At 41.2% G+C, this 24,493-nt stretch overlaps 11 non-coding genes across 11 annotated transcripts; all 11 read right to left on the bottom strand.

The window, feature by feature from the left end:
• Positions 1-1,769: 1,769 nt before the first annotated feature.
• TRNAL-CAA (transfer RNA leucine (anticodon CAA)) lies at positions 1,770-1,896 on the bottom strand. Its single transcript has 2 exons — positions 1,859-1,896; positions 1,770-1,815 (listed from the first exon to the last, which is right to left on the bottom strand). It is a non-coding gene; the product is annotated as a tRNA-Leu (tRNA).
• Positions 1,897-2,372: 476 nt separating this feature from the next.
• TRNAL-CAA (transfer RNA leucine (anticodon CAA)) lies at positions 2,373-2,499 on the bottom strand. Its single transcript has 2 exons — positions 2,462-2,499; positions 2,373-2,418 (listed from the first exon to the last, which is right to left on the bottom strand). It is a non-coding gene; the product is annotated as a tRNA-Leu (tRNA).
• A 476-nt stretch (positions 2,500-2,975) lies between these two features.
• TRNAL-CAA (transfer RNA leucine (anticodon CAA)) lies at positions 2,976-3,102 on the bottom strand. Its single transcript has 2 exons — positions 3,065-3,102; positions 2,976-3,021 (listed from the first exon to the last, which is right to left on the bottom strand). It is a non-coding gene; the product is annotated as a tRNA-Leu (tRNA).
• A 2,281-nt stretch (positions 3,103-5,383) lies between these two features.
• Positions 5,384-5,510, bottom strand: TRNAL-CAA (transfer RNA leucine (anticodon CAA)). The gene is made up of 2 exons: positions 5,473-5,510; positions 5,384-5,429 (listed from the first exon to the last, which is right to left on the bottom strand). It is a non-coding gene; the product is annotated as a tRNA-Leu (tRNA).
• Positions 5,511-11,412: 5,902 nt separating this feature from the next.
• On the bottom strand, positions 11,413-11,539 carry TRNAL-CAA (transfer RNA leucine (anticodon CAA)). Its single transcript has 2 exons — positions 11,502-11,539; positions 11,413-11,458 (listed from the first exon to the last, which is right to left on the bottom strand). It is a non-coding gene; the product is annotated as a tRNA-Leu (tRNA).
• A 1,079-nt stretch (positions 11,540-12,618) lies between these two features.
• Positions 12,619-12,745, bottom strand: TRNAL-CAA (transfer RNA leucine (anticodon CAA)). The gene is made up of 2 exons: positions 12,708-12,745; positions 12,619-12,664 (listed from the first exon to the last, which is right to left on the bottom strand). It is a non-coding gene; the product is annotated as a tRNA-Leu (tRNA).
• An 8,306-nt stretch (positions 12,746-21,051) lies between these two features.
• On the bottom strand, positions 21,052-21,178 carry TRNAL-CAA (transfer RNA leucine (anticodon CAA)). Its single transcript has 2 exons — positions 21,141-21,178; positions 21,052-21,097 (listed from the first exon to the last, which is right to left on the bottom strand). It is a non-coding gene; the product is annotated as a tRNA-Leu (tRNA).
• Positions 21,179-21,654: 476 nt separating this feature from the next.
• TRNAL-CAA (transfer RNA leucine (anticodon CAA)) lies at positions 21,655-21,781 on the bottom strand. The gene is made up of 2 exons: positions 21,744-21,781; positions 21,655-21,700 (listed from the first exon to the last, which is right to left on the bottom strand). It is a non-coding gene; the product is annotated as a tRNA-Leu (tRNA).
• A 476-nt stretch (positions 21,782-22,257) lies between these two features.
• Positions 22,258-22,384, bottom strand: TRNAL-CAA (transfer RNA leucine (anticodon CAA)). The gene is made up of 2 exons: positions 22,347-22,384; positions 22,258-22,303 (listed from the first exon to the last, which is right to left on the bottom strand). It is a non-coding gene; the product is annotated as a tRNA-Leu (tRNA).
• A 476-nt stretch (positions 22,385-22,860) lies between these two features.
• On the bottom strand, positions 22,861-22,987 carry TRNAL-CAA (transfer RNA leucine (anticodon CAA)). Its single transcript has 2 exons — positions 22,950-22,987; positions 22,861-22,906 (listed from the first exon to the last, which is right to left on the bottom strand). It is a non-coding gene; the product is annotated as a tRNA-Leu (tRNA).
• A 476-nt stretch (positions 22,988-23,463) lies between these two features.
• Positions 23,464-23,589, bottom strand: TRNAL-CAA (transfer RNA leucine (anticodon CAA)). The gene is made up of 2 exons: positions 23,552-23,589; positions 23,464-23,509 (listed from the first exon to the last, which is right to left on the bottom strand). It is a non-coding gene; the product is annotated as a tRNA-Leu (tRNA).
• Positions 23,590-24,493: the final 904 nt, after the last annotated feature.

The raw sequence follows: 24,493 nt of genomic DNA, 5'->3' as shown, positions 1-24,493 counted from the left end.
CAGAAATCTCCCATAAATAACCCTGAAATAAGGGCAAGGTGTCAAATCCTTGAGTCTGGCGCCTTAGACCGCTCGGCCATCCTGACAGTTACTTGCAACTCAAATTTTGCGCCAGTTAATAATTATTGTTATTGCCAACCTACTTACTCGTCATTCTTAATTTGTTACGCTTGGCAGATTGCGAATCACGAATATTCCGGATTAATAAAGCAAACTTTTAAGGCATATAACTCGCAGCAACAGGTTGTTTGAGAATTAACGGTTAAAAACTTCAATTTCATAGCAGCGCCTGGTTTCGATCCAGGGACCTCTGGGTTATGGGCCCAGCACGCTTCAGCTGCGCCACGCTGCTGACATTCTGCAGTATGCAAATTGTATGAATAGTCCAGTTTATCGTAAATGTCATGAAATATAATGCGTAATCTCGGTTCAGTATTTGTAAATTGAAACTAAACGAAACTACTGTCAATGTTGAATCACGACTAAACACGAAGATAATTAAATGTCATATCGAGCACAAACTAGGCGAGAATTTGCTAAGTTACTAAAGGTAAAATAACATTGTCAGAAGTGGGATTCGAACCCACGCCCACATTCGTGGACCAGAAATCTCCCATAAATAACCCTGAAATAAGGGGCAAGGTGTCAAATCCTTGAGTGTGGCGCCTTAGACCGCTCGGCCATCCTGACAGTTACTTGCAACTCAAATTTTGCGCCAGTTAATAATTATTGTTATTGCCAACCTACTTACTCGTCATTCTTAATTTGTTGCGCTTGGCAGATTGCGAATCACGAATGTTTCGGATGAATAAAGCAAACTTTTAAGGCACATAACTCGCAGCAACAGGTTGTTTGAGAATTAACGGTTAAAAACTTCAATTTCATAGCAGCGCCTGGTTTCGATCCAGGGACCTCTGGGTTATGGGCCCAGCACGCTTCCGCTGCGCCACGCTGCTGACATTCTGCAGTATGCAACTTGTATGAATAGTCCAGTTTATCGTAAATGTCATGAAATATAATGCGTAATCTCGGTTCAGTATTTGTAAATTGAAACTAAACGAAACTACTGTCAATGTTGAATCACGACTAAACACGAAGATAATTAAATGTCATATCGAGCACAAACTAGGCGAGAATTTGCTAAGTTACTAAAGGTAAAATAACATTGTCAGAAGTGGGATTCGAACCCACGCCCACATTCGTGGACCAGAAATCTCCCACAAATAACCCTGAAATAAGGGCAAGGTATCAAATCCTTGAATCTGGCGCCTTAGACCGCTCGGCCATCCTGACAGCGACTTACAACTCATATTTTGCGCCAGTTAATAATTATTGTTATTGCCAACCTACTTACTCGTCATTCTTAATTTGTTGCGCTTGGCAGATTGCGAATCACGAATGTTTCGGATGAATAAAGCAAACTTTTAAGGCACATAACTCGCAGCAACAGGTTGTTTGAGAATTAACGGTTAAAAACTTCAATTTCATAGCAGCGCCTGGTTTCGATCCAGGGACCTCTGGGTTATGGGCCCAGCACGCTTCCGCTGCGCCACGCTGCTGACATTCTGCAGTATGCAACTTGTATGAATAGTCCAGTTTATCGTAAATGTCATGAAATATAATGCGTAATCTCGGTTCAGTATTTGTAAATTGAAACTAAACGAAACTACTGTCAATGTTGAATCTCGACTAAACACGAAGATAATTAAATGTCATATCGAGCACAAACTAGGCGAGAATATGCTAAGTTACTAAAGGTAAAATAACATTGTCAGAAGTGGGATTCGAACCCACGCCCACATTCGTGGACCAGAAATCTCCCATAAATAACCCTGAAATAAGGGCAAGGTGTCAAATCCTTGAGTCTGGCGCCTTAGACCGCTCGGCCATCCTGACAGTTACTTGCAACTCAAATTTTGCGCCAGTTAATAATTATTGTTATTGCCAACCTACTTACTCGTCATTCTTAATTTGTTACGCTTGGCAGATTGCGAATCACGAATATTCCGGATTAATAAAGCAAACTTTTAAGGCATATAACTCGCAGCAACAGGTTGTTTGAGAATTAACGGTTAAAAACTTCAATTTCATAGCAGCGCCTGGTTTCGATCCAGGGACCTCTGGGTTATGGGCCCAGCACGCTTCCGCTGCGCCACGCTGCTGACAATCTGCTGTATGCAACTTGTATGAATAGTCCAGTTTATCGTAAATGTCATGAAATATAATGCGTAATCTCGGTTCAGTATTTGTAAATTGAAACTAAACGAAACTACTGTCAATGTTGAATCACGACTAAACACGAAGATAATTAAATGTCATATCGAGCACAAACTAGGCGAGAATTTGCTAAGTTACTAAAGGTAAAATAACATTGTCAGAAGTGGGATTCGAACCCACGCCCACATTCGTGGACCAGAAATCTCCCATAAATAACCCTGAAATAAGGGCAAGGTGTCAAATCCTTGAGTCTGGCGCCTTAGACCGCTCGGCCATCCTGACAGTTACTTGCAACTCAAATTTTGCGCCAGTTAATAATTATTGTTATTGCCAACCTACTTACTCGTCATTCATAATTTGTTACGCTTGGCAGATTGCGAATCACTAATGTTCCGGATGAATAAAGCAAACTTTTAAGGCACATAACTCGCAGCAACAGGTTGTTTGAGAATTAACGGTTAAAAACTTCAATTTCATAGCAGCGCCTGGTTTCGATCCAGGGACCTCTGGGTTATGGGCCCAGCACGCTTCAGCTGCGCCACGCTGCTGACATTCTGCAGTATGCAAATTGTATGAATAGTCCAGTTTATCGTAAATGTCATGAAATATAATGCGTAATCTCGGTTCAGTATTTGTAAATTGAAACTAAACGAAACTACTGTCAATGTTGAATCACGACTAAACACGAAGATAATTAAATGTCATATCGAGCACAAACTAGGCGAGAATTTGCTAAGTTACTAAAGGTAAAATAACATTGTCAGAAGTGGGATTCGAACCCACGCCCACATTCGTGGACCAGAAATCTCCCATAAATAACCCTGAAATAAGGGCAAGGTGTCAAATCCTTGAGTCTGGCGCCTTAGACCGCTCGGCCATCCTGACAGTTACTTGCAACTCAAATTTTGCGCCAGTTAATAATTATTGTTATTGCCAACCTACTTACTCGTCATTCATAATTTGTTACGCTTGGCAGATTGCGAATCACGAATGTTCCGGATTAATAAAGCAAACTTTTAAGGCACATAACTCGGAGCAACAGGTTGTTCGAAAATTAACGGTTTAAAACTTCAATTTCATAGCAGCGCCTGGTTTCGATCCAGGGACCTCTGGGTTATGGGCCCAGCACGCTTCCGCTGCGCCACGCTGCTGACATTCTGCAATATGCAACTTGTATGAATAGTCCAGTTTATCGTAAATGTCATGAAATATAATGCGTAATCTCGGTTCAGTATTTGTAAATTGAAACTAAACGAAACTACTGTCAATGTTGAATCACGACTAAACACGAAGATAATTAAATGTCATATCGAGCACAAACTAGGCGAGAATTTGCTAAGTTACTAAAGGTAAAATAACATTGTCAGAAGTGGGATTCGAACCCACGCCCACATTCGTGGACCAGAAATCTCCCACAAATAACCCTGAAATAAGGGCAAGGTATCAAATCCTTGAATCTGGCGCCTTAGACCGCTCGGCCATCCTGACAGCGACTTACAACTCATATTTTGCGCCAGTTAATAATTATTGTTATTGCCAACCTACTTACTCGTCATTCTTAATTTGTTGCGCTTGGCAGATTGCGAATCACGAATGTTTCGGATGAATAAAGCAAACTTTTAAGGCACATAACTCGCAGCAACAGGTTGTTTGAGAATTAACGGTTAAAAACTTCAATTTCATAGCAGCGCCTGGTTTCGATCCAGGGACCTCTGGGTTATGGGCCCAGCACGCTTCCGCTGCGCCACGCTGCTGACATTCTGCTGTATGCAACTTGTATGAATAGTCCAGTTTATCGTAAATGTCATGAAATATAATGCGTAATCTCGGTTCAGTATTTGTAAATTGAAACTAAACGAAACTACTGTCAATGTTGAATCACGACTAAACACGAAGATAATTAAATGTCATATCGAGCACAAACTAGGCGAGAATTTGCTAAGTTACTAAAGGTAAAATAACATTGTCAGAAGTGGGATTCGAACCCACGCCCACATTCGTGGACCAGAAATCTCCCACAAATAACCCTGAAATAAGGGCAAGGTGTCAAATCCTTGAATCTGGCGCCTTAGACCGCTCGGCCATCCTGACAGCGACTTACAACTCAAATTTTGCGCCAGTTAATAATTATTGTTATTGCCAACCTACTTACTCGTCATTCTTAATTTGTTGCGCTTGGCAGATTGCGAATCACTAATGTTCCGGATGAATAAAGCAAACTTTTAAGGCACATAACTCGCAGCAACAGGTTGTTCGAGAATTAACGGTTTAAAACTTCAATTTCATAGCAGCGCCTGGTTTCGATCCAGGGACCTCTAGGTTATGGGCCCAGCACGCTTCCGCTGCGCCACGCTGCTGACATTCAGCAGTATGCAACTTGTATGAATAGTCCAGTTTATCGTAAATGTCATGAAATATAATGCGTAATCTCGGTTCAGTATTTGTAAATTGAAACTAAACGAAACTACTGTCAATGTTGAATCACGACTAAACACGAAGATAATTAAATGTCATATCGAGCACAAACTAGGCGAGAATTTGCTAAGTTACTAAAGGTAAAATAACATTGTCAGAAGTGGGATTCGAACCCACGCCCACATTCGTGGACCAGAAATCTCCCATAAATAACCCTGAAATAAGGACAAGGTGTCAAATCCTTGAGTCTGGTGCCTTAGACCGCTCGGCCATTCTGACAGTTACTTGCAACTCAAATTTTGCGCCAGTTAATAATTATTGTTATTGCCAACCTACTTACTCGTCATTCATAATTTGTTACGCTTGGCAGATTGCGAATCACGAATGTTCCGGATGAATAAAGCAAACTTTTAAGGCACATAACTCGCAGCACAGGTTGTTTGAGAATTAACGGTTAAAAACTTCAATTTCATAGCAGCGCCTGGTTTCGATCTAGGAACCTCTGGGTTATGGGCCCAGCACGCTTCCGCTGCGCCACGCTGCTGACATTCTGCAATATGCAACTTGTATGAATAGTCCAGTTTATCGTAAATATGAAATATAATGCGTAATCTCGGTTCAGTATTTGTAAATTGAAACTAAACGAAACTACTGACAATGTTGAATCACGACTAAACACGAAGATAATTAAATGTCATATCGAGCACAAACTAGGCGAGAATTTGCTAAGTTACTAAAGGTAAAATAACATTGTCAGAAGTGGGATTCGAACCCACGCCCACATTCGTGGACCAGAAATCTCCCATAAATAACCCTGAAATAAGGGCAAGGTGTCAAATCCTTGAGTCTGGCGCCTTAGACCGCTCGGCCATCCTGACAGTTACTTGCAACTCAAATTGTGCGCCAGTTAATAATTATTGTTATTGCCAACCTACTTACTCGTCATTCATAATTTCTTACGCTTGGCAGATTGCGAATCACTAATGTTCCGGATGAATAAAGCAAACTTTTAAGGCACATAACTCGCAGCAACAGGTTGTTTGAGAATTAACGGTTAAAAACTTCAATTTCATAGCAGCGCCTGGTTTCGATCCAGGGACCTCTGGGTTATGGGCCCAGCAAGCTTCCGCTGCGCCACGCTGCTGACATTCTGCTGTATGCAACTTGTATGAATAGTCCAGTTTATCGTAAATGTCATGAAATATAATGCGTAATCTCGGTTCAGTATTTGTAAATTGAAACTAAACGAAACTACTGTCAATGTTGAATCACGACTAAACACGAAGATAATTAAATGTCATATCGAGCACAAACTAGGCGAGAATTTGCTAAGTTACTAAAGGTAAAATAACATTGTCAGAAGTGGGATTCGAACCCACGCCCACATTCGTGGACCAGAAATCTCCCACAAATAACCCTGAAATAAGGGCAAGGTGTCAAATCCTTGAATCTGACGCCTTAGACCGCTCGGCCATCCTGACAGCGACTTACAACTCAAATTTTGCGCCAGTTAATAATTATTGTTATTGCCAACCTACTTACTCGTCATTCTTAATTTGTTGCGCTTGGCAGATTGCGAATCACGAATGTTTCGGATGAATAAAGCAAACTGTTAAGGCACATAACTCGCAGCAACAGGTTGTTTGAGAATTAACGGTTAAAAACTTGAATTTCATAGCAGGGTCTGGTTTCGATTCAGGGACCTCTGGGTTATGGGCCCAGCACGATTCCGCTGCGCCACGCTGCTGACATTCTGCAATATGCAACTTGTATGAATAGTCCAGTTTATCGTAAATGTCATGAAATATAATGCGTAATCTCGGTTCAGTATTTGTAAATTGAAACTAAACAAAACTACTGTCAATGTTGAATCACGACTAAACACGAAGATAATTAAATGTCATATCGAGCACAAACTAGGCGAGAATTTGCTAAGTTACTAAAGGTAAAATAACATTGTCAGAAGTGGGATTCGAACCCACGCCCACATTCGTGGACCAGAAATCTCCCATAAATAACCCTGAAATAAGGGCAAGGTGTCAAATCCTTGAATCTGGCGCCTTAGACCGCTCGGCCATCCAGACAGCGACTTACAACTCAAATTTTGCGCCAGTTAATAATTATTGTTATTGCCAACCTACTTACTCGTCATTCCTAATTTGTTGCGCTTGGCAGATTGCGAATCACGAATGTTTCGGATTAATAAAGCAAACTTTTAAGGCACATAACTCGGAGCAACAGGTTGTTCGAGAATTAACGGTTTAAAACTTCAATTTCATAGCAGCGCCTGGTTTCGATCCAGGGACCTCTGGGTTATGGGCCCAGCACGCTTCCGCTGCGCCACGCTGCTGACATTCTGCAGTATGCAACTTGTATGAATAGTCCAGTTTATCGTAAATGTCATGAAATATAATGCGTAATCTCGGTTCAGTATTTGTAAATTGAAACTAAACGAAACTACTGTCAATGTTGAATCACGACTAAACACTAAGATAATTAAATGTCATATCGAGCACAAACTAGGCGAGAATTTGCTAAGTTACTAAAGGTAAAATAACATTGTCAGAAGTGGGATTCGAACCCACGCCCACATTCGGTGACCAGAAATCTCCCATAAATATCCCTGAAATAAGGGCAAGGTGTCAAATCCTTGAGTCTGGCGCCTTAGACCGCTCGGCCATCATGACAGTTACTTGCAACTCAAATTTTGCGCCAGTTAATAATTATTGTTATTGCCAACCTACTTACTCGTCAGTCATAATTTGTTACGCTTGGCAGATTGCGAATCACGAATGTTCCGGATTAATAAAGCAAACTTCTAAGGCACATAACTCGCAGCAACAGGTTTATTGAGAATTAACGGTTAAAAACTTCAATTTCATAGCAGCGCCTGGTTTCGATCCAGGGACCTCTGGGTTATGGGCCCAGCACGCTTCCGCTGCGCCACGCTGCTGACATTCTGCAGTATGCAACTTGTATGAATAGTCCAGTTTATCGTAAATGTCATGAAATATAATGCGTAATGTCGGTTCAGTATTTGTAAATTGAAACTAAACGAAACTACTGTCAATGTTGAATCACGACTAAACACGAAGATAATTAAATGTCATATCGAGCACAAACTAGGCGAGAATTTGCTAAGTTACTAAAGGTAAAATAACATTGTCAGAAGTGGGATTCGAACCAACGCCCACATTCGTGGACCAGAAATCTCCCATAAATAACCCTGAAATTAGGGCAAGATGTCAAATCCTTGAATCTGGCGCCTTAGACCGCTCGGCCATCCTGACAGTTACTTGCAACTCAAATTTTGCGCCAGTTAATAATTATTGTTATTGCCAACCTACTTACTCGTCATTCATAATTTGTTACGCTTGGCAGATTGCGAATCACGAATGTTCCGGATTAATAAAGCAAACTTTTAAGGCACATAACTCGGAGCAACAGGTTGTTCGAGAATTAACGGTTTAAAACGTCAATTTCATAGCAGCGCCTGGTTTCGATCCAGGGACCTCTGGGTTATGGGCCCAGCACGCTTCCGCTGCGCCACGCTGCTGACATTCTGCAATATGCAACTTGTATGAATAGTCCAGTTTATCGTAAATGTCATGAAACATAATGCGTAATCTCGGTTCAGTATTTGTAAATTGAAACTAAACGAAACTACTGTCAATGTTGAATCACGACTAAACACGAAGATAATTAAATGTCATATCGAGCACAAACTAGGCGAGAATTTGCTAAGTTACTAAAGGTAAAATAACATTGTCAGAAGTGGGATTCGAACCCACGCCCACATTCGGTGACCAGAAATCTCCCATAAATATCCCTGAAATAAGGGCAAGGTGTCAAATCCTTGAGTCTGGCGCCTTAGACCGCTCGGCCATCATGACAGTTACTTGCAACTCAAATTTTGCGCCAGTTAATAATTATTGTTATTGCCAACCTACTTACTCGTCATTCATAATTTGTTACGCTTGGCAGATTGCGAATCACGAATGTTCCGGATTAATAAAGCAAACTTCTAAGGCACATAACTCGCAGCAACAGGTTTATTGAGAATTAACGGTTAAAAACTTCAATTTCATAGCAGAGCCTGGTTTCGATCCAGGGACCTCTGGGTTATGGGCCCAGCACGCTTCCGCTGCGCCACGCTGCTGACATTCTGCAGTATGCAACTTGTATGAATAGTCCAGTTTATCGTAAATGTCATGAAATATAATGCGTAATCTCGGTTCAGTATTTGTAAATTGAAACTAAACGAAACTACTGTCAATGTTGAATCACGACTAAACACGAAGATAATTAAATGTCATATCGAGCACAAACTAGGCGAGAATTTGCTAAGTTACTAAAGGTAAAATAACATTGTCAGAAGTGGGATTCGAACCCACGCCCACATTCGTGGACCAGAAATCTCCCACAAATAACCCTGAAATAAGGGCAAGGTGTCAAATCCTTGAATCTGACGCCTTAGACCGCTCGGCCATCCTGACAGCGACTTACAACTCAAATTTTGCGCCAGTTAATAATTATTGTTATTGCCAACCTACTTACTCGTCATTCTTAATTTGTTGCGCTTGGCAGATTGCGAATCACGAATGTTTCGGATTAATAAAGCAAACTTTTAAGGCACATAACTCGGAGCAACAGGTTGTTCGAGAATTAACGGTTTAAAACTTCAATTTCATAGCAGCGCCTGGTTTCGATCCAGGGACCTCTGGGTTATGGGCCCAGCACGCTTCCGCTGCGCCACGCTGCTGACATTCTGCAATATGCAACTTGTATGAATAGTCCAGTTTATCGTAAATGTCATGAAACATAATGCGTAATCTCGGTTCAGTATTTGTAAATTGAAACTAAACGAAACTACTGTCAATGTTGAATCACGACTAAACACGAAGATAATTAAATGTCATATCGAGCACAAACTAGGCGAGAATTTGCTAAGTTACTAAAGGTAAAATAACATTGTCAGAAGTGGGATTCGAACCCACGCCCACATTCGGTGACCAGAAATCTCCCATAAATATCCCTGAAATAAGGGCAAGGTGTCAAATCCTTGAGTCTGGCGCCTTAGACCGCTCGGCCATCATGACAGTTACTTGCAACTCAAATTTTGCGCCAGTTAATAATTATTGTTATTGCCAACCTACTTACTCGTCATTCATAATTTGTTACGCTTGGCAGATTGCGAATCACGAATGTTCCGGATTAATAAAGCAAACTTCTAAGGCACATAACTCGCAGCAACAGGTTTATTGAGAATTAACGGTTAAAAACTTCAATTTCATAGCAGAGCCTGGTTTCGATCCAGGGACCTCTGGGTTATGGGCCCAGCACGCTTCCGCTGCGCCACGCTGCTGACATTCTGCAGTATGCAACTTGTATGAATAGTCCAGTTTATCGTAAATGTCATGAAATATAATGCGTAATCTCGGTTCAGTATTTGTAAATTGAAACTAAACGAAACTACTGTCAATGTTGAATCACGACTAAACACGAAGATAATTAAATGTCATATCGAGCACAAACTAGGCGAGAATTTGCTAAGTTACTAAAGGTAAAATAACATTGTCAGAAGTGGGATTCGAACCAACGCCCACATTCGTGGACCAGAAATCTCCCATAAATAACCCTGAAATTAGGGCAAGATGTCAAATCCTTGAATCTGGCGCCTTAGACCGCTCGGCCATCCTGACAGTTACTTGCAACTCAAATTTTGCGCCAGTTAATAATTATTGTTATTGCCAACCTACTTACTCGTCATTCATAATTTGTTACGCTTGGCAGATTGCGAATCACGAATGTTCCGGATTAATAAAGCAAGCTTTTAAGGCACATATCTCGGAGCAACAGGTTGTTCGAGAATTAACGGTTTAAAACGTCAATTTCATAGCAGCGCCTGGTTTCGATCCAGGGACCTCTGGGTTATGGGCCCAGCACGCTTCCGCTGCGCCACGCTGCTGACATTCTGCAATATGCAACTTGTATGAATAGTCCAGTTTATCGTAAATGTCATGAAACATAATGCGTAATCTCGGTTCAGTATTTGTAAATTGAAACTAAACGAAACTACTGTCAATGTTGAATCACGACTAAACACGAAGATAATTAAATGTCATATCGAGCACAAACTAGGCGAGAATTTGCTAAGTTACTAAAGGTAAAATAACATTGTCAGAAGTGGGATTCGAAGCCACGCCCACATTCGTGGACCAGAAATCTCCATAAATAACCCTGAAATAAGGGCAAGGTGTCAAATCCTTGAGTGTGGCGCCTTAGACCGCTTGGCCATCCTGACAGTTACTTGCAACTCAAATTTTGCGCCAGTTAATAATTATTGTTATTGCCAACCTACTTACTCGTCATTTATAATTTGTTACGCTTGGCATTTTGCGAATCACGAATGTTCCGGATTAATAAAGCAAACTTCTAAGGCACATAACTCGCAGCAACAGGTTTATTGAAAATTAACGGTTAAAAATTTCAATTTCATAGCAGCGCCTGGTTTCGATCCAGGGACCTCGGGGTTATGGGCCCATCACGCTTCCGCTGCGCCACGCTGCTGACATTCCGCAATATGCAACTTGTATGAATAGTCCAGTTTATCGTAAATGTCATGAAATATAATGCGTAATCTCGGTTCAGTATTTGTAAATTGAAACTAAACGAAACTACTGTCAATGTTGAATCGCGACTAAACACAAAGAAAATTAAATGTCATATCGAGCACAAACTAGACGAGAATTTGCTAAGTTACTAAAGGTAAAATAACATTGTCAGAAGTGGGATTCGAACCCACGCCCACATTCGTGGACCAGAAATCTCCCATAAATAACCCTGAAATAAGGGCAAGGTGTCAAATCCTTGAGTCTGGCGCCTTAGACCGCTCGGCCATCCTGACAGTTACTTGCAACTCAAATTTTGCGCCAGTTAATAATTATTGTTATTGCCAACCTACTTACTCGTCATTTATAATTTGTTACGCTTGGCATTTTGCGAATCACGGATGTTGCGGATGAATAAAGCAAACTTTTAAGGCACATAACTCGCAGCAACAGGTTGTTTGAGAATTAACGGTTAAAAACTTCAATTTCATAGCAGCGCCTGGTTTCGATCCAGGGACCTCTGGGTTATGGGCCCAGCACGGTTCCGCTGCGCCACGCTGCTGACATTCTGCAGTATGCAACTTGTATGAATAGTCCAGTTTATCGTAAATGCCATGAAATATAATGCGTAATCTCGGTTCAGTATTTGTAAATTGAAACTAAACGAAACTACTGTCAATGTTGAATCACGACTAAACACGAAGATAATTAAATGTCATATCGAGCACAAACTAGGCGAGAATTTGCTAAGTTACTAAAGGTAAAATAACATTGTCAGAAGTGGGATTCGAACCCACGCCCACATTCGGTGACCAGAAATCTCCCATAAATATCCCTGAAATAAGGGCAAGGTGTCAAATCCTTGAGTCTGGCGCCTTAGACCGCTCGGCCATCATGACAGTTACTTGCAACTCAAATTTTGCGCCAGTTAATAATTATTGTTATTGCCAACCTACTTACTCGTCATTCATAATTTGTTACGCTTGGCAGATGGCGAATCACGAATGTTCCGGATTAATAAAGCAAACTTCTAAGGCACATAACTCGCAGCAACAGGTTTATTGAAAATTAACGGTTAAAAATTTCAATTTCATAGCAGCGCCTGGTTTCGATCCAGGGACCTCGGGGTTATGGGCCCATCACGCTTCCGCTGCGCCACGCTGCTGACATTCCGCAATATGCAACTTGTATGAATAGTCCAGTTTATCGTAAATGTCATGAAATATAATGCGTAATCTCGGTTCAGTATTTGTAAATTGAAACTAAACGAAAATACTGTCAATGTTGAATCGCGACTAAACACAAAGAAAATTAAATGTCATATCGAGCACAAACTAGACGAGAATTTGCTAAGTTACTAAAGGTAAAATAACATTGTCAGAAGTGGGATTCGAACCCACGCCCACATTCGTGGACCAGAAATCTCCCATAAATAACCCTGAAATAAGGGCAAGGTGTCAAATCCTTGAGTCTGGCGCCTTAGACCGCTCGGCCATCCTGACAGTTACTTGCAACTCAAATTTTGCGCCAGTTAATAATTATTGTTATTGCCAACCTACTTACTCGTCATTTATAATTTGTTACGCTTGGCATTTTGCGAATCACGGATGTTGCGGATGAATAAAGCAAACTTTTAAGGCACATAACTCGCAGCAACAGGTTGTTTGAGAATTAACGGTTAAAAACTTCAATTTCATAGCAGCGCCTGGTTTCGATCCAGGGACCTCTGGGTTATGGGCCCAGCACGGTTCCGCTGCGCCACGCTGCTGACATTCTGCAGTATGCAACTTGTATGAATAGTCCAGTTTATCGTAAATGCCATGAAATATAATGCGTAATCTCGGTTCAGTATTTGTAAATTGAAACTAAACGAAACTACTGTCAATGTTGAATCACGACTAAACACGAAGATAATTAAATGTCATATCGAGCACAAACTAGGCGAGAATTTGCTAAGTTACTAAAGGTAAAATAACATTGTCAGAAGTGGGATTCGAACCAACGCCCACATTCGTGGACCAGAAATCTCCCATAAATAACCCTGAAATTAGGGCAAGATGTCAAATCCTTGAATCTGGCGCCTTAGACCGCTCGGCCATCCTGACAGTTACTTGCAACTCAAATTTTGCGCCAGTTAATAATTATTGTTATTGCCAACCTACTTACTCGTCATTCATAATTTGTTACGCTTGGCAGATTGCGAATCACGAATGTTCCGGATTAATAAAGCAAACTTTTAAGGCACATAACTCGGAGCAACAGGTTGTTCGAGAATTAACGGTTTAAAACGTCAATTTCATAGCAGCGCCTGGTTTCGATCCAGGGACCTCTGGGTTATGGGCCCAGCACGCTTCCGCTGCGCCACGCTGCTGACATTCTGCAATATGCAACTTGTATGAATAGTCCAGTTTATCGTAAATGTCATGAAACATAATGCGTAATCTCGGTTCAGTATTTGTAAATTGAAACTAAACGAAACTACTGTCAATGTTGAATCACGACTAAACACGAAGATAATTAAATGTCATATCGAGCACAAACTAGGCGAGAATTTGCTAAGTTACTAAAGGTAAAATAACATTGTCAGAAGTGGGATTCGAACCCACGCCCACATTCGGTGACCAGAAATCTCCCATAAATATCCCTGAAATAAGGGCAAGGTGTCAAATCCTTGAGTCTGGCGCCTTAGACCGCTCGGCCATCATGACAGTTACTTGCAACTCAAATTTTGCGCCAGTTAATAATTATTGTTATTGCCAACCTACTTACTCGTCATTCATAATTTGTTACGCTTGGCAGATTGCGAATCACGAATGTTCCGGATTAATAAAGCAAACTTCTAAGGCACATAACTCGCAGCAACAGGTTTATTGAGAATTAACGGTTAAAAACTTCAATTTCATAGCAGAGCCTGGTTTCGATCCAGGGACCTCTGGGTTATGGGCCCAGCACGCTTCCGCTGCGCCACGCTGCTGACATTCTGCAGTATGCAACTTGTATGAATAGTCCAGTTTATCGTAAATGTCATGAAATATAATGCGTAATCTCGGTTCAGTATTTGTAAATTGAAACTAAACGAACCTACTGTCAATGTTGAATCACGACTAAACACGAAGATAATTAAATGTCATATCGAGCACAAACTAGGCGAGAATTTGCTAAGTTACTAAAGGTAAAATAACATTGTCAGAAGTGGGATTCGAACCAACGCCCACATTCGTGGACCAGAAATCTCCCATAAATAACCCTGAAATTAGGGCAAGATGTCAAATCCTTGAATCTGGCGCCTTAGACCGCTCGGCCATCCTGACAGTTACTTGCAACTCAAATTTTGCGCCAGTTAATAATTATTGTTATTGCCAACCTACTTACTCGTCATTCATAATTTGTTACGCTTGGCAGATTGCGAATCACGAATGTTCCGGATTAATAAAGCAAACTTTTAAGGCACATATCTCGGAGCAACAGGTTGTTCGAGAATTAACGGTTTAAAACGTCAATTTCATAGCAGCGCCTGGTTTCGATCCAGGGACCTCTGGGTTATGGGCCCAGCACGCTTCCGCTGCGCCACGCTGCTGACATTCTGCAATATGCAACTTGTATGAATAGTCCAGTTTATCGTAAATGTCATGAAACATAATGCGTAATCTCAGTTCAGTATTTGTAAATTGAAACTAAACGAAACTACTGTCAATGTTGAATCACGACTAAACACGAAGATAATTAAATGTCATATCGAGCACAAACTAGGCGAGAATTTGCTAAGTTACTAAAGGTAAAATAACATTGTCAGAAGTGGGATTCGAAGCCACGCCCACATTCGTGGACCAGAAATCTCCATAAATAACCCTGAAATAAGGGCAAGGTGTCAAATCCTTGAGTGTGGCGCCTTAGACCGCTCGGCCATCCTGACAGTTACTTGCAACTCAAATTTTGCGCCAGTTAATAATTATTGTTATTGCCAACCTACTTACTCGTCATTTATAATTTGTTACGCTTGGCATTTTGCGAATCACGGATGTTGCGGATGAATAAAGCAAACTTTTAAGGCACATAACTCGCAGCAACAGGTTGTTTGAGAATTAACGGTTAAAAACTTCAATTTCACAGCAGCGCCTGGTTTCGATCCAGGTACCTCTGGGTTATGGGCCCAGCACGCTTCCGCTGCGCCACGCTGCTGACATTCTGCAGTATGCAACTTGTATGAATAGTCCAGTTTATCGTAAATGTCATGAAATATAATGCGTAATCTCGGTTCAGTATTTGTAAATTGAAACTAAACGAAACTACTGTCAATGTTGAATCACGACTAAACACAAAGAAAATTAAATGTCATATCGAGCACAAACTAGACGAGAATTTGCTAAGTTACTAAAGGTAAAATAACATTGTCAGAAGTGGGATTCGAACCCACGCCCACATTCGTGGACCAGAAATCTCCCATAAATAACCCTGAAATAAGGGCAAGGTGTCAAATCCTTGAGTGTGGCGCCTTAGACCGCTCGGCCATCCTGACAGTTACTTGCAACTCAAATTTTGCGCCAGTTAATAATTATTGTTATTGCCAACCTACTTACTCGTCATTTATAATTTGTTACGCTTGGCATTTTGCGAATCACGGATGTTGCGGATGAATAAAGCAAACTTTTAAGGCACATAACTCGCAGCAACAGGTTGTTTGAGAATTAACGGTTAAAAACTTCAATTTCATAGCAGCGCCTGGTTTCGATCCAGGGACCTCTGGGTTATGGGCCCAGCACGCTTCCGCTGCGCCACGCTGCTGACATTCTGCAGTATGCAACTTGTATGAATAGTCCAGTTTATCGTAAATGCCATGAAATATAATGCGTAATCTCGGTTCAGTATTTGTAAATTGAAACTAAACGAAACTACTGTCAATGTTGAATCACGACTAAACACGAAGATAATTAAATGTCATATCGAGCACAAACTAGGCGAGAATTTGCTAAGTTACTAAAGGTAAAATAACATTGTCAGAAGTGGGATTCGAACCAACGCCCACATTCGTGGACCAGAAATCTCCCATAAATAACCCTGAAATTAGGGCAAGATGTCAAATCCTTGAATCTGGCGCCTTAGACCGCTCGGCCATCCTGACAGTTACTTGCAACTCAAATTTTGCGCCAGTTAATAATTATTGTTATTGCCAACCTACTTACTCGTCATTCATAATTTGTTACGCTTGGCAGATTGCGAATCACGAATGTTCCGGATTAATAAAGCAAACTTTTAAGGCACATATCTCGGAGCAACAGGTTGTTCGAGAATTAACAGTTTAAAACGTCAATTTCATAGCAGCGCCTGGTTTCGATCCAGGGACCTCTGGGTTATGGGCCCAGCACGCTTCCGCTGCGCCACGCTGCTGACATTCTGCAATATGCAACTTGTATGAATAGTCCAGTTTATCGTAAATGTCATGAAACATAATGCGTAATCTCGGTTCAGTATTTGTAAATTGAAACTAAACGAAACTACTGTCAATGTTGAATCACGACTAAACACGAAGATAATTAAATGTCATATCGAGCACAAACTAGGCGAGAATTTGCTAAGTTACTAAAGGTAAAATAACATTGTCAGAAGTGGGATTCGAAGCCACGCCCACATTCGTGGACCAGAAATCTCCATAAATAACCCTGAAATAAGGGCAAGGTGTCAAATCCTTGAGTGTGGCGCCTTAGACCGCTCGGCCATCCTGACAGTTACTTGCAACTCAAATTTTGCGCCAGTTAATAATTATTGTTATTGCCAACCTACTTACTCGTCATTTATAATTTGTTACGCTTGGCATTTTGCGAATCACGGATGTTGCGGATGAATAAAGCAAACTTTTACGGCACATAACTCGCAGCAACAGGTTGTTTGAGAATTAACGGTTAAAAACTTCAATTTCATAGCAGCGCCTGGTTTCGATCCAGGGACCTCTGGGTTATGGGCCCAGCACGCTTCCGCTGCGCCACGCTGCTGACATTCTGCAGTATGCAACTTGTATGAATAGTCCAGTTTATCGTAAATGCCATGAAATATAATGCGTAATCTCGGTTCAGTATTTGTAAATTGAAACTAAACGAAACTACTGTCAATGTTGAATCACGACTAAACACGAAGATAATTAAATGTCATATCGAGCACAAACTAGGCGAGAATTTGCTAAGTTACTAAAGGTAAAATAACATTGTCAGAAGTGGGATTCGAACCAACGCCCACATTCGTGGACCAGAAATCTCCCATAAATAACCCTGAAATTAGGGCAAGATGTCAAATCCTTGAATCTGGCGCCTTAGACCGCTCGGCCATCCTGACAGTTACTTGCAACTCAAATTTTGCGCCAGTTAATAATTATTGTTATTGCCAACCTACTTACTCGTCATTCATAATTTGTTACGCTTGGCAGATTGCGAATCACGAATGTTCCGGATTAATAAAGCAAACTTTTAAGGCACATAACTCGGAGCAACAGGTTGTTCGAGAATTAACGGTTTAAAACGTCAATTTCATAGCAGCGCCTGGTTTCGATCCAGGGACCTCTGGGTTATGGGCCCAGCACGCTTCCGCTGCGCCACGCTGCTGACATTCTGCAATATGCAACTTGTATGAATAGTCCAGTTTATCGTAAATGTCATGAAATATAATGCGTAATCTCGGTTCAGTATTTGTAAATTGAAACTAAACGAAACTACTGTCAATGTTGAATCACGACTAAACACGAAGATAATTAAATGTCATATCGAGCACAAACTAGGCGAGAATTTGCTAAGTTACTAAAGGTAAAATAACATTGTCAGAAGTGGGATTCGAACCAACGCCCACATTCGTGGACCAGAAATCTCCCATAAATAACCCTGAAATTAGGGCAAGATGTCAAATCCTTGAATCTGGCGCCTTAGACCGCTCGGCCATCCTGACAGTTACTTGCAACTCAAATTTTGCGCCAGTTAATAATTATTGTTATTGCCAACCTACTTACTCGTCATTCATAATTTGTTACGCTTGGCAGATTGCGAATCACGAATGTTCCGGATTAATAAAGCAAACTTTTAAGGCACATATCTCGGAGCAACAGGTTGTTCGAGAATTAACGGTTTAAAACGTCAATTTCATAGCAGCGCCTGGTTTCGATCCAGGGACCTCTGGGTTATGGGCCCAGCACGCTTCCGCTGCGCCACGCTGCTGACATTCTGCAATATGCAACTTGTATGAATAGTCCAGTTTATCGTAAATGTCATGAAACATAATGCGTAATCTCGGTTCAGTATTTGTAAATTGAAACTAAACGAAACTACTGTCAATGTTGAATCACGACTAAACACGAAGATAATTAAATGTCATATCGAGCACAAACTAGGCGAGAATTTGCTAAGTTACTAAAGGTAAAATAACATTGTCAGAAGTGGGATTCGAAGCCACGCCCACATTCGTGGACCAGAAATCTCCATAAATAACCCTGAAATAAGGGCAAGGTGTCAAATCCTTGAGTGTGGCGCCTTAGACCGCTCGGCCATCCTGACAGTTACTTGCAACTCAAATTTTGCGCCAGTTAATAATTATTGTTATTGCCAACCTACTTACTCGTCATTTATAATTTGTTACGCTTGGCATTTTGCGAATCACGGATGTTGCGGATGAATAAAGCAAACTTTTAAGGCACATAACTCGCAGCAACAGGTTGTTTGAGAATTAACGGTTAAAAACTTCAATTTCACAGCAGGTTTCGATCCAGGGACCTCTGGGTTATGGGCCCAGCACGCTTCCGCTGCGCCACGCTGCTGACATTCTGCAGTATGCAACTTGTATGAATAGTCCAGTTTATCGTAAATGTCATGAAATATAATGCGTAATCTCGGTTCAGTATTTGTAAATTGAAACTAAACGAAACTACTGTCAATGTTGAATCACGACTAAACACGAAGATAATTAAATGTCATATCGAGCACAAACTAGGCGAGAATTTGCTAAGTTACTAAAGGTAAAATAACATTGTCAGAAGTGGGATTCGAACCCACGCCCACATTCGGTGACCAGAAATCTCCCATAAATATCCCTGAAATAAGGGCAAGGTGTCAAATCCTTGAGTCTGGCGCCTTAGACCGCTCGGCCATCATGACAGTTACTTGCAACTCAAATTTTGCGCCAGTTAATAATTATTGTTATTGCCAACCTACTTACTCGTCATTCATAATTTGTTACGCTTGGCAGATTGCGAATCACGAATGTTCCGGATTAATAAAGCAAACTTCTAAGGCACATAACTCGCAGCAACAGGTTTATTGAAAATTAACGGTTAAAAACTTCAATTTCATAGCAGCGCCTGGTTTCGATCCAGGGACCTCTGGGTTATGGGCCCAGCACGCTTCCGCTGCGCCACGCTGCTGACATTCCGCAATATGCAACTTGTATGAATAGTCCAGTTTATCGTAAATGTCATGAAATATAATGCGTAATCTCGGTTCAGTATTTGTAAATTGAAACTAAACGAAACTACTGTCAATGTTGAATCACGACTAAACACAAAGAAAATTAAATGTCATATCGAGCACAAACTAGACGAGAATTTGCTAAGTTACTAAAGGTAAAATAACATTGTCAGAAGTGGGATTCGAACCCACGCCCACATTCGTGGACCAGAAATCTCCCATAAATAACCCTGAAATAAGGGCAAGGTGTCAAATCCTTGAGTGTGGCGCCTTAGACCGCTCGGCCATCCTGACAGTTACTTGCAACTCAAATTTTGCGCCAGTTAATAATTATTGTTATTGCCAACCTACTTACTCGTCATTTATAATTTGTTACGCTTGGCATTTTGCGAATCACGGATGTTGCGGATGAATAAAGCAAACTTTTAAGGCACATAACTCGCAGCAACTGGTTGTTTGAGAATTAACGGTTAAAAACTTCAATTTCACAGCAGCGCCTGGTTTCGATCCAGGGACCTCTGGGTTATGGGCCCAGCACGCTTCCGCTGCGCCACGCTGCTGACATTCTGCAGTATGCAACTTGTATGAATAGTCCAGTTTATCGTAAATGTCATGAAATATAATGCGTAATCTCGGTTCAGTATTTGTAAATTGAAACTAAACGAAACTACTGTCAATGTTGAATCACGACTAAACACGAAGATAATTAAATGTCATATCGAGCACAAACTAGGCGAGAATTTGCTAAGTTACTAAAGGTAAAATAACATTGTCAGAAGTGGGATTCGAACCCACGCCCACATTCGTGGACAAGAAATCTCCCATAAATAACCCTGAAATAAGGGCAAGGTGTCAAATCCTTGAGTCTGGCGCCTTAGACCGCTCGGCCATCCTGACAGTTACTTGCAACTCAAATTTTGCGCCAGTTAATAATTATTGTTATTGCCAACCTACTTACTCGTCATTCATAATTTGTTACGCTTGGCAGATTGCGAATCAGGAATGTTCCGGATTAATAAAGCAAACTTTTAAGGCACATAACTCGCAGCAACAGGTTGTTTGAGAATTAACGGTTAAAAACTTCAATTTCATAGCAGCGCCTGGTTACGATCCAGGGACCTCTGGGTTATGGGCCCAGCACGCTTCCGCTGCGCCACGCTGCTGACATTCTGCTGTATGCAACTTGTATGAATAGTCCAGTTTATCGTAAATGTCATGAAATATAATGCGTAATCTCGGTTCAGTATTTGTAAATTGAATCTAAACGAAACTACTGTCAATGTTGAATCACGACTAAACACGAAGATAATTAAATGTCATATCGAGCACAAACTAGGCGAGAATTTGCTAAGTTACTAAAGGTAAAATAACATTGTCAGAAGTGGGATTCGAACCCACGCCCACATTCGTGGACCAGAAATCTCCCATAAATAACCCTGAAATAAGGGCAAGGTGTCAAATCCTTGAGTCTGGCGCCTTAGACCGCTCGGCCATCCTGACAGTTACTTGCAACTCAAATTTTGCGCCAGTTAATATTTATTGTTATTGCCAACCTACTTACTGGTCATTCATAATTTGTTACGCTTGGCAGATTGCGAATCACGAATGTTCCGGATGAATAAAGCAAACTTTTAAGGCACATAACTCGCAGCAACCGGTTGTTTGAGAATTAACGGTTAAAAACTTCAATTTCATAGCAGCGCCTGGTTTCGATCCAGGGACCTCTGGGTTATGGGCCCAGCACGCTTCCGCTGCGCCACGCTGCTGACATTCTGCAATATGCAACTTGTATGAATAGTCCAGTTTATCGTAAATGTCATGAAATATAATGCGTAATCTCGGTTCAGTATTTGTAAATTGAAACTAAACGAAACTACTGTCAATGTTGAATCTCGACTGAACACGAAGATAATTAAATGTCATATCGAGCACAAACTAGGCGAGAATTTGCTAAGTTACTAAAGGTAAAATAACATTGTCAGAAGTGGGATTCGAACCCACGCCCACATTCGTGGACCAGAAATCTCCCATAAATAACCCTGAAATAAGGGCAAGGTGTAAAATCCTTGAGTCTGGCGCCTTAGACCGCTCGGCCATCCTGACAGTTTCTTGCAACTCAAATTTTGCGCCAGTTAATAATTATTGTTATTGCCAACCTACTTACTCGTCATTTATAATTTGTTACGCTTGGCATTTTGCGAATCACGGATGTTGCGGATGAATAAAGCAAACTTTTAAGGCACATAACTCGCAGCAACAGGTTGTTTGAGAATTAACGGTTAAAAACTTCAATTTCATAGCAGCGCCTGGTTTCGATCCAGGGACCTCTGGGTTATGGGCCCAGCACGCTTCCGCTGCGCCACGCTGCTGACATTCTGCTGTATGCAACTTGTATGAATAGTCCAGTTTATCGTAAATGTCATGAAATATAATGCGTAATCTCGGTTCAGTATTTGTAAATTGAATCTAAACGAAACTACTGTCAATGTTGAATCACGACTAAACGCGAAGATAATTAAATGTCATATCGAGCACAAACTAGGCGAGAATTTGCTAAGTTACTAAAGGTAAAATAACATTGTCAGAAGTGGGATTCGAACCCACGCCCACATTCGTGGACCAGAAATCTCCCATAAATAACCCTGAAATAAGGGCAAGGTGTCAAATCCTTGAGTCTGGCGCCTTAGACCGCTCGGCCATCCTGACAGTTACTTGCAACTCAAATTTTGCGCCAGTTAATAATTATTGTTATTGCCAACCTACTTACTGGTCATTCATAATTTGTTACGCTTGGCAGATTGCGAATCACGAATGTTCCGGATGAATAAAGCAAACTTTTAAGGCACATAACTCGCAGCAACCGGTTGTTTGAGAATTAACGGTTAAAAACTTCAATTTCATAGCAGCGCCTGGTTTCGATCCAGGGACCTCTGAGTTATGGGCCCAGCACGCTTCCGCTGCGCCACGCTGCTGACATTCTGCAATATGCAACTTGTATGAATAGTCCAGTTTATCGTAAATGTCATGAAATATAATGCGTAATCTCGGTTCAGTATTTGTAAATTGAAACTAAACGAAACTACTGTCAATGTTGAATCTCGACTGAACACGAAGATAATTAAATGTCATATCGAGCACAAACTAGGCGAGAATTTGCTAAGTTACTAAAGGTAAAATAACATTGTCAGAAGTGGGATTCGAACCCACGCCCACATTCGTGGACCAGAAATCTCCCATAAATAACCCTGAAATAAGGGCAAGGTGTCAAATCTTTGAGTCTGGCGCCTTAGACCGCTCGGCCATCCTGACAGTTACTTGCAACTCAAATTTTGCGCCAGTTAATAATTATTGTTATTGCCAACCTACTTACTCGTCATTCATAATTTGTTACGCTTGGCAGATTGCGAATCACTAATGTTCCGGATGAATAAAGCAAACTTTTAAGGCACATAACTCGCAGCAACAGGTTGTTTGAGAATTAACGGTTAAAAACTTCAATTTCATAGCAGCGCCTGGTTTCAATCCAGGGACCTCTGGGTTATGGGCCCAGCACGCTTCCGCTGCGCCACGCTGCTGACATTCTGCAGTATGCAACTTGTATGAATAGTCCAGTTTATCGTAAATGTCATGAAATATAATGCGTAATCTCGGTTCAGTATTTGTAAATTGAAACTAAACGAAACTACTGTCAATGTTGAATCACGACTAAACACTAAGATAATTAAACGTCATATCGAGCACAAACTAGGCGAGAATTTGCTAAGTTACTAAAGGTAAAATAACATTGTCAGAAGTGGGATTCGAACCCACGCCCACATTCGTGGACCAGAAATCTCCCATCAATAACCCTGAAATAAGGCAAGGTGTCAAATCCTTGAGTCTGGCGCCTTAGACCGCTCGGCCATCCTGACAGTTACTTGCAACTCAAATTTTGCGCCAGTTAATAATTATTGTTATTGCCAACCTACTTACTCGTCATTCATAATTTGTTACGCTTGGCAGATTGCGAATCACTAATGTTCCGGATGAATAAAGCAAACTTTTAAGGCACATAACTCGCAGCAACAGGTTGTTTGAGAATTAACGGTTAAAAACTTCAATTTCATAGCAGCGCCTGGTTTCGATCCAGGGACCTCTGGGTTATGGGCCCAGCACGCTTCCGCTGCGCCACGCTGCTGACATTCTTCAGTATGCAACTTGTATGAATAGTCCAGTTTATCGTAAATGTCATGAAATATAATGCGTAATCTCGGTTCAGTATTTGTAAATTGAAACTAAACGAAACTACTGTCAATGTTGAATCACGACTAAACACTAAGATAATTAAACGTCATATCGAGCACAAACTAGGCGAGAATTTGCTAAGTTACTAAAGGTAAAATAACATTGTCAGAAGTGGGATTCGAACCCACGCCCACATTCGTGAACCAGAAATCTCCCATAAATAACCCTGAAATAAGGCAAGGTGTCAAATCCTTGAGTCTGGCGCCTTAGACCGCTCGGCCATCCTGACAGTTACTTGCAACTCAAATTTTGCGCCAGTTAATAATTATTGTTATTGCCAACCTACTTACTCGTCATTCATAATTTGTTACGCTTGGCAGATTGCGAATCACTAATGTTCGGGATGAATAAAGCAAACTTTTAAGGCACATAACTCGCAGCAACAGGTTGTTTGAGAATTAACGGTTAAAAACTTCAATTTCATAGCAGCGCCTGGTTTCGATCCAGGAACCTCTGGGTTATGGGCCCAGCACGCTTCCGCTGCGCCACGCTGCTGACATTCTGCAGTATGCAACTTGTATGAATAGTCCA

The sequence above is a fragment of the Saccoglossus kowalevskii genome, chromosome 8 (genome assembly GCF_978046115.1).
Source record: "Saccoglossus kowalevskii chromosome 8, keSacKowa6.1, whole genome shotgun sequence".
In the NCBI taxonomy this organism is placed as follows: Eukaryota; Metazoa; Hemichordata; class Enteropneusta; family Harrimaniidae; genus Saccoglossus; species Saccoglossus kowalevskii.
This window is presented reverse-complemented; position numbering and strand designations above follow the sequence as displayed.